Source organism: Rhincodon typus, chromosome 8, assembly GCF_021869965.1.
Source record: "Rhincodon typus isolate 14 chromosome 8, sRhiTyp1.1, whole genome shotgun sequence".
NCBI lineage: Eukaryota > Metazoa > Chordata > Chondrichthyes > Orectolobiformes > Rhincodontidae > Rhincodon > Rhincodon typus.
In genome coordinates, this window is record NC_063339.1 from 92955541 (window position 1) to 92963403 (window position 7863).

The 7863-nt window shown below is 43.3% G+C and overlaps 1 non-coding gene across 1 annotated transcript; it reads left to right on the forward strand.

Moving 5' to 3' along the window:
* The first annotated feature begins 6455 nt into the window (after positions 1 to 6455).
* On the forward strand, positions 6456 to 6527 carry trnad-guc. Its single transcript has one exon. It is a non-coding gene; the product is annotated as a tRNA-Asp (tRNA).
* The last annotated feature ends 1336 nt before the right edge of the window (positions 6528 to 7863 follow it).

The window sequence follows — 7863 nt, forward strand, 5'->3', positions numbered from 1 at the left end:
AATATCTTTCATCATCTTGGTCATCAAGAATCTGTCTGCTTCTGCCTTAAAAAAAAGTTTAAAGATTCTTCAACCACTGCCTTTTGACAAAGTGAGTTACAAAGATTCACAACCCTCTTCGAGAAAGGAAATGTTCCTCACCATTTCAAATGGATTCACCCTTACCTTTAAACAATGACCATCAGTTCTAGATTCTCCCACAAAAGGGACCATGTTTTCAATATCCACGTGGTCGGCTCCGCTCAATATCTTTCATGTTTCAATTTAGTCTCCTCTTTCTTTTCTGGACTCCAGAGCATCTAGGCCCAGCCTGTCTACCCTTTCCCCATTGGGCACTCGAATCATTCTAGGTATTAGTCCATTAAATCTTCTTTGAAATGTTTCCAATGTATTAACAACTTTCCATAAGTACGGTGACTAGAACTGAACACAGTACTCCAAATGCAAGTCTCACCAGTACAAAGGGGGACCGCGTGAGACTGAAGGTGGCCCATGAATTCCCACTTGTTTACAGTAATGCTTTTCAGCAAGCTCAGGTCATTTACATTTATCCAAGTACAGGCTGACACAGGTTATGGTCAGACAGTTGTACGGTTTACATTGTTACACAGACAGCGTTGTTGTGGTATCACTCAAACCTCCCACTCTGCTGGCCCTGCAGAAATGATGACTGGCTCAGTAGCCAGTTCCCGCAGCCTGATTTGTCCTGTATTTTTCTTCATCTGTCCTTTCAAGGACATTCATGATCCAGGTGGGTTTTTCTGACAATCCAGAAGCTTTCATTCCACTTTTGACTGTTTTTAAATTTATTTTCTAGGGAATTGGAAAGGATTTACAGACAGGCAGCTCAAGTCAAAAATTGGATCAACAGCTGCTAGTAACACTCAATTCTCGAGAGCTTTGAACGTGGAAGAAAAAAGCATCGTTCACAGTGAAGAGAAACCATACACGTGGTCTGTGTGGACAAGCCTTCGGTCAATCGTCTGGCCTGTCGATACGTAAATGCAGTCAAAACAGGATGACAACAATGACATCAAGCAGCACTTGCTTTGCAATATCATAGTGATGGATCTCGGTTTGAGTTAGGCAAGGGCCACTCATCTCCTGATCTCCTTACATTTTTGGTGCAAACATGGACCAAACAGCTGAATTCCAAATGAGTGTGACTTTCCTGCCATCTTAAAGCTCTATTTGACTGAGCATTTTATCAAGGAATCATAGCAAAACTAGAGTCAACGGGATTCAGAGAATATTATTCTCGCTTTATTTGTGGGTTTTTGAAAAGATTGCGTCTTCAGACCTGAATAGATCAAAACAAGGTGAATTTATTCAAGCTTGTACCACATATTTGTGGAAGAGGTCTCCTAGTCTAGCTTGGAGATCCTCTACCATTTACAGCTCAAAACAGCATATTGAGACGTTTTCATGTCAGGATGGTTGTATATAACATTGGCATAAAATAAATTAGATAACAGTCATTTACTACAAAAACAGGATGCTGTTCAGTTTCTTACGAAGTCCTGAGTCCTCTCATTTCAACAGGTCTTCTATTTCCATGTTATTTTCAGAGTTTCTCTGTCCCTATCATCAGCTCACAGCACGCAAGCCTTTCTTTGTGAGTCATACTTAAGTGAGTATTTTTAGCTGGTAACAGCTGACGGTTCACTGTTATAGATATGCATTTAAACTACCTGAAACGAAATAACTGTCATTACATGGTTGTATTTGACTCTTAGCCCTATGCTGTACTGTTCGTCCAAGCTTATCTCCCACTTGTTCTATGTTTTAATGCTCCACTCCTTTCCTTTTATATTTTTATATTCCCCTTGTGCACTCTCCTATCCTCCTTGCCCGACTTCACCCTAATTGGATAATACTGAATACAGAGGAAGGTGCTTGTGATTGGTTAGAGGCCAGCTATCTCAGCTTCAGAAATTCCTCAGCATCAGTTTCTGGTCCCAAGCACCTTCAGCTGTTTCATCAATGTCCTTCCCTGCGTCATAAGGTCAGAAGTGGATATGTTTGTCAATGATTGCACGATGTTTAGCACCATTTGTGACTCAGCTACTGTAGTGGTGGATATTTAAATGCAGTGTCCCTGGACAACATTGAAGTTAGCCTGCTACGTGACAAAGAACATTTGCACCAAGTCCCAGCAACTAATGACCAAATCTGAGAAATAAAAATCGAACCATAACTCATTGACATTCAATGGTTTTATCTTCACTGAATTGCCCACTATCATCATCCTGGGGTGCTAGTAGTGATGAGAAACTGAACTGGGTGTGATATTTAAATATTGTGCCGACAAAAGTAGGTCAGAGGGAAAAGATTGTATAGTGATTAGTTCAACTCATGACTCCACAAAGCCTGTGCATCATTGAGAATGTCTGTCATTAAGAACACTGTCAATTTGCTTGGATGGATGCAGCTTCAATGACACCAAGAAACCTGACACTATCCACGACAATGCAGTCCATTTAACTGGTGCCCCATTCAGTACTTTCAGCATTTACTCCCTTCATTACTGAGGTGCAGTGGCGGCAGAGTGCACTATGTACCAAATGCACTGCAGTTCCTCACTCACTCTCCTTTGACAGCACTTTCCAAGCCTGCAAGCTCTTACCACCCTGAAGGACAAGAGCATAGAATGCATCAAAACAACACCATCTGCAAGTTCTCCTCCAGGGTGCATACCATCGACTTGGAGCAGTATCAATAATGATCTCATTGAGTGGTGCAGTGAACTTGACGGGCCAAAAAGCCTGTGGCTGCCCTGGATCTTCTATCGTGATTTTTTCAAAAAAAGTTGACTAACACAATGACCAGACTTGTGCTCAGTCTTCCAGCTGTTCTCTGAACTGGTGTTCGCTAAAGCTCTAGCATCAACTTCCTGATCTTATATTCCAGCCTGTGGTCGAGAACAGAAAGTATCCCAAAACGCTCTTGATAACGTGATCATCCTGTCCAAACACCTTCAGGAATCTGTGAATGTCCACTCCAAGGTGTCTTTGTTCCTCTACACCACTCAGCATCCCCACTTCCATTGTTCACTCTCCCTGAATTCATTATGAATCTCTTTGAATTGAATTCCGTTCATCATTTTTTCTTTCCACCTGATTGATCTCTCCCTGCAGTCCCAAGCTTTGTTCCTCATGGTTAACTACATCACACATTGTTGTGTGTCGTCTGAAAACTTCTAAATTATGCCCCATACAACTCGGTTTTAATCATTGATCTACATCAGACAACAATGGAACTCCCCTGGAAAAATCAGAAACAAATAAAAAACAGAAATTGCTGGAAAAACTCAACAGAATTGGCAGCATCTGTGGAGAGAAATCAAAGATAACATTTCAAGTCGAGTGACCCTCAGAACTCCACTGGAAAGTCATCCAGACATGGTTCTTTCCTGGTTGGGATTAACAGCAAAATCTAACCCCTACTGTCATATGTGAATTTGCTGATGTCTCCGGAGGTTGTTTTTCTGAGTTATCTGTTCCCACACATGGCATTCCCCATTGGCATCTTCCCAGTGTCACTGAGTGAATGAGTTTCCACCTCAGTGGGTAACTGAATCCTTCCCTCAGCCCCCACCTTTCCCTGGTTTCTCTGTGGTGTGGGTGTTCTTGTGTCTATCCAGGTTGGACAATCAGGTGAATTCAAGTCCACGCAGGACCAAGGCCTGTTCTTCCCTGCTGTGAATGTGTTTTCATTCTTTCTTGTTCTCCCACGGGATGTAGGGAGCACTGGTCAGGACAGCATTTGTTGTTCATCCCGAATTCACCTTGAACTGATGTCAGAGGACAGTTTGGGGTGAACCATGTTGTTGTGGGCTTGGAGTCACTTGTATGCCAGACCAGGTAAGAACCTCCCTCCCAAGGGGACGTGAAGGACTGGGATTTCAGGAAATTAAAGTCATGATTTTGTTCGTGAAATCAGATTTATATTCCAGATTTTATTCATTTGAGTGTAAACTCCAGCAGCTGACATGGTCAGTCCCTAGGGATTACTAGGAGATATATCATCACTACACTGCTATCTCCCCGCTGTATTGCTTCATTGTAGAGAATAACTGTCACTGTTCAGATCATCCCAGAGTGACAGAGAACAGGAGAAGGCCATTCGGACCATCATGCCAGTGTTAGTTCCATTTAAGAAAGGATTGAGTGAAGGGGAAAAGTATCAGCTGGCGTGTGTTTGTAACATTTACAGTGTGTGTCCATGCTGGAATAAATGCGGTTTACTGCAGATCGAATTGTTGACTCGGAGCAAGAAGCTGATGCGGAGGCAATGTGAGCAAAGCTAGCTTAAACACTACTACTCAGGTAACAAACATCAGTTTGTTGTGTAAATAGCAGGGATGGTTTCAATCCATGATCTCTGGGTTATAGGCCCAGCATACTCCCGCTGTGCCACTATGCTATTATCTGTCATGCAACCCACAACTGAAATAGATTGTAACTTCCTTCTTGCTTTGGAATAGGAGCACACTTGGTGGCACGCCTTCCTGCTTGTACAATTCCAGTGTGTCACGCCAACCAGAATGTGACAGACAGAAACAGACACACACACACACAAGCACAACAGCAACGTATCATGAACATACACACAATGTCAGACAAAGGGGTTGAGCAGTCCAGCAACTCATTCAGAGGGACGGACTCATGATTTTTCTGAACTTTCGGTAAAGGCTAATCCAGCAATTACATCCCTCATTCTAAAAAATTCTGAAGTGTCTCTGAACCGGAAACATGAACTCTGCTTTCGCTCCATAGATGCTGTCAGACTTACTGAGTTTCTCCAGAAATCTCTGCTTTTGTTACATTCCTAATTTTTGTTTCTCTGTGGATGGTAACATTCCCCTGATCATGTACATTGACATTTAAATTCATCTGAAGGCTATCAGTCGCCATTCTGTCTTTATCATCCTGTTCTCGCCCTTCTGCCTTCCAAAATCACAAAATCCTTTCTCTATGGCGACAAGCACATGAAAATTTGCCTGGTTCTGATGAAAAGGTCGTGGATATGGAATAAGAATTCTGTTTTAAAAGACACACAGACAAATATACAAACAATGAATTTAACAGGCGGGGGCAATCTGTCAGTTGACAGAGGAGTAATCTCTAATTTGATTGATAATTGAAACGTTTTCCCGGGACAGATCATGATCCAACAAAAGAAGCTCGTCTTTTTTAACAAATTCCATGCTGACTAACATTGCTCTGTACAGCCTGATGCCCCAATAATCCCTGCTCCATGTCAATAAAAGCTGCTCCGGGTGAGGTTGGAGCTCACAGTCTCGGCGTTTCACGCGCCTCTGTACCGTCACAGAAGGACCGCGCGCTCACCGATTGTGTCTTTTATTCCTTGTGACACGTGCTACAGAAATGCGGCAAAATATCAAACATTTTTATGAAAATATTCTCCGAGGTGATGATTTTTTCAATTCAAACCCTCGCTGTTTCACGTATCTGCGTTTGGTTTATCAGAATTCAAACACAGCTCTTGGAGATTTCTCTGCGCTCCACAATGACCAACCGTCCTTTACCTTCCTCGGTTCACTTCACCGAGGCACTGCGCAATCTAACGCTCATTTTTACATTGACACCGTTCAGTCTGTCCTGCTACGGTCACTGTCGCTTAGTGAACGTGCTCCAGACTTATCAACGAAACCTTGAAACCAGTCGATCCACTTAGATACTGCGGTTGTGAGACCAAATATCATGTAATAGCTTTTTCCTGACATGCACCAGTGACTATTGGAGCATCAGAATCAGGAAAAGGACAAAGGACAACATTGATCAAAAGAGACTCCGATGGAAAGACCATTTTCTGTGGTTTTCTGCGTCATTTAATTCATTTGTTCATTCGCCTATAGCTAGAGTATAGTGTGCAGTTCTGCAATTCACATTACAGCAGGGATGTGATAGCACTGGAAACGATGCGGAACAGATTTACCAGGATATGGTCTGGGATGAAGAGTTTCAGTGATGAAGAGAGATTGGACAGACTGGATTTGTTTTCCTTAGAGCAGAGGAGATTTACAGCAGGCAAGATTGAGACGTACAAAACAATTGGCCTGCTGTGTTCATCCAGCTCTGTACCTTGTTGTCCGGGATATTGACAGAGTAGACTGAAAGAAACGTTTCCTCTTGATGGCGAGATCGATGAAAATAGGGGAATAGGTTTAAAGTAAGATGTCGGAAGGTTTGAGTAGATGGGCGGAAAATCTTTTTTAGCCAGTAGGTGTTTGGAATCTGGAAGCCAGTGCCTATAAGTGTTCTAGAGGCAGACATCCAATTAACTGTAAGAAGCATTCAGACGTAAATTTGTAATGCTAAGGCATACAAGGCTATGTGCCAAGCGATGGAAAAGAGAATTCGGATAGCAAAGCAGTTTTATTTTCCGAGTGCACGCGTAGTGGCCCCGAGGGCAGGAGTGGCTCCACGCCATCCTCGGTAGTATAGTGGTTAGTATCCCCGCCTGTCACGCGGGAGATCGGGGTTCAATTCCCCGCCGGGGAGGCGTTAATCCTTTTTTGATTCAACCTTGGGTGATGTCTGTGTGGAGTTTGTGCCTTCTCCCCTGGTCTCCATTGAGCTTCCTTCTCACAGGCGAAACATCCGCTGGTTTGGTGAATTGGCCGTGGGAAATTGCCCGTCTTCTGCAGTGATGTGCAGACCAGATAGTTCAGCCGTGGGAAATGCAGTTTTTCAGAAAGCTCTTCGCGGTTCTGCGGATGGGTCACTGGACCCGAAACGTTAACTCTGATGTTTTCTTCACAGATGCTGCCGGACCTGCTGAGCTTTTCCAGAAACTTTGTTTTTCTTCGAGAGTCGGTGCAGCTTCAATGGGCCGAATGGCCTCTGTCGATACGGTCGGGTTTCTACGATCTCTGACTCTACGCATTGTAGTCTTATTTTGGATTATGAAATTGACTGCACCAAAATGTACGGCTCGTTAACATCGGTTCGTGATCCACACGACACCAACCGTCATTATCATTTCTGTGTTAAAGAACGCAGCTATCTACTTACACCTCTGTTTCAAATAGATCGATGTAGTCCAGCGTTATTGAGATTATTGAAAAATAAAAGATATCATGTTACCCTGCCTAGAAAATATTCACGTGGAAGTTGCCAGGGTTGCAGGTTTTGGACTGTACGTCGAGGCTGAATAGGCTGGGGCAGCTTTCCCTGGAGCGTCGGAGGCTGAGGGACGACCTGGCAGAAGTTTATAAAATCATCAGGGTCATGGACAGGGTGAGTAGTCAAGGTCTTTATCACACGGTGGGCGAGTCCAAAACTGGAGGGTGTATAATTAAAGTGAGGGGCAGAAATTTAAAAGCGACCTGAGGGCCATTTTTTCCGTGCAGAAGGTGGTGCAAGTATGCATTGAACTGCCAGACGAAGTGGTGGAAGCTGGTAAAATTACAACATTTCCAAGGCATCTGGATGCGTGTATGAATCGGAAGGGTTCAGAGGGATATGGGCCAAATGCTGGCAAATGGGGCTGCATTAATTTAGGATATCTGGTCGACAGTGGCGAGGTAGACCGAAGGTTGTGTGTCCGCTCTCTACATTTCCACGACGAAATTGAGAACCACTGGCACAATGGAAACGAGGAGCGGATGCTCTGTGCTCTCCCCATACTGTTCTGTATCTGAAAAATCTTCCTTACTGTCCTATTTTGATATATCACCTTCATAACTTGTTGTGATCTCTCTCCCTTAATTAATTTTTTAAATTTTGGATTACTTGTTACTTTGGTTAGACCCTTGTTATGTTATCTCTTTACATATCATGTTATCCCAGCCATTTGTTTTGTCTCCAGCACCACCGTATTTTTATTGTTTTGTAA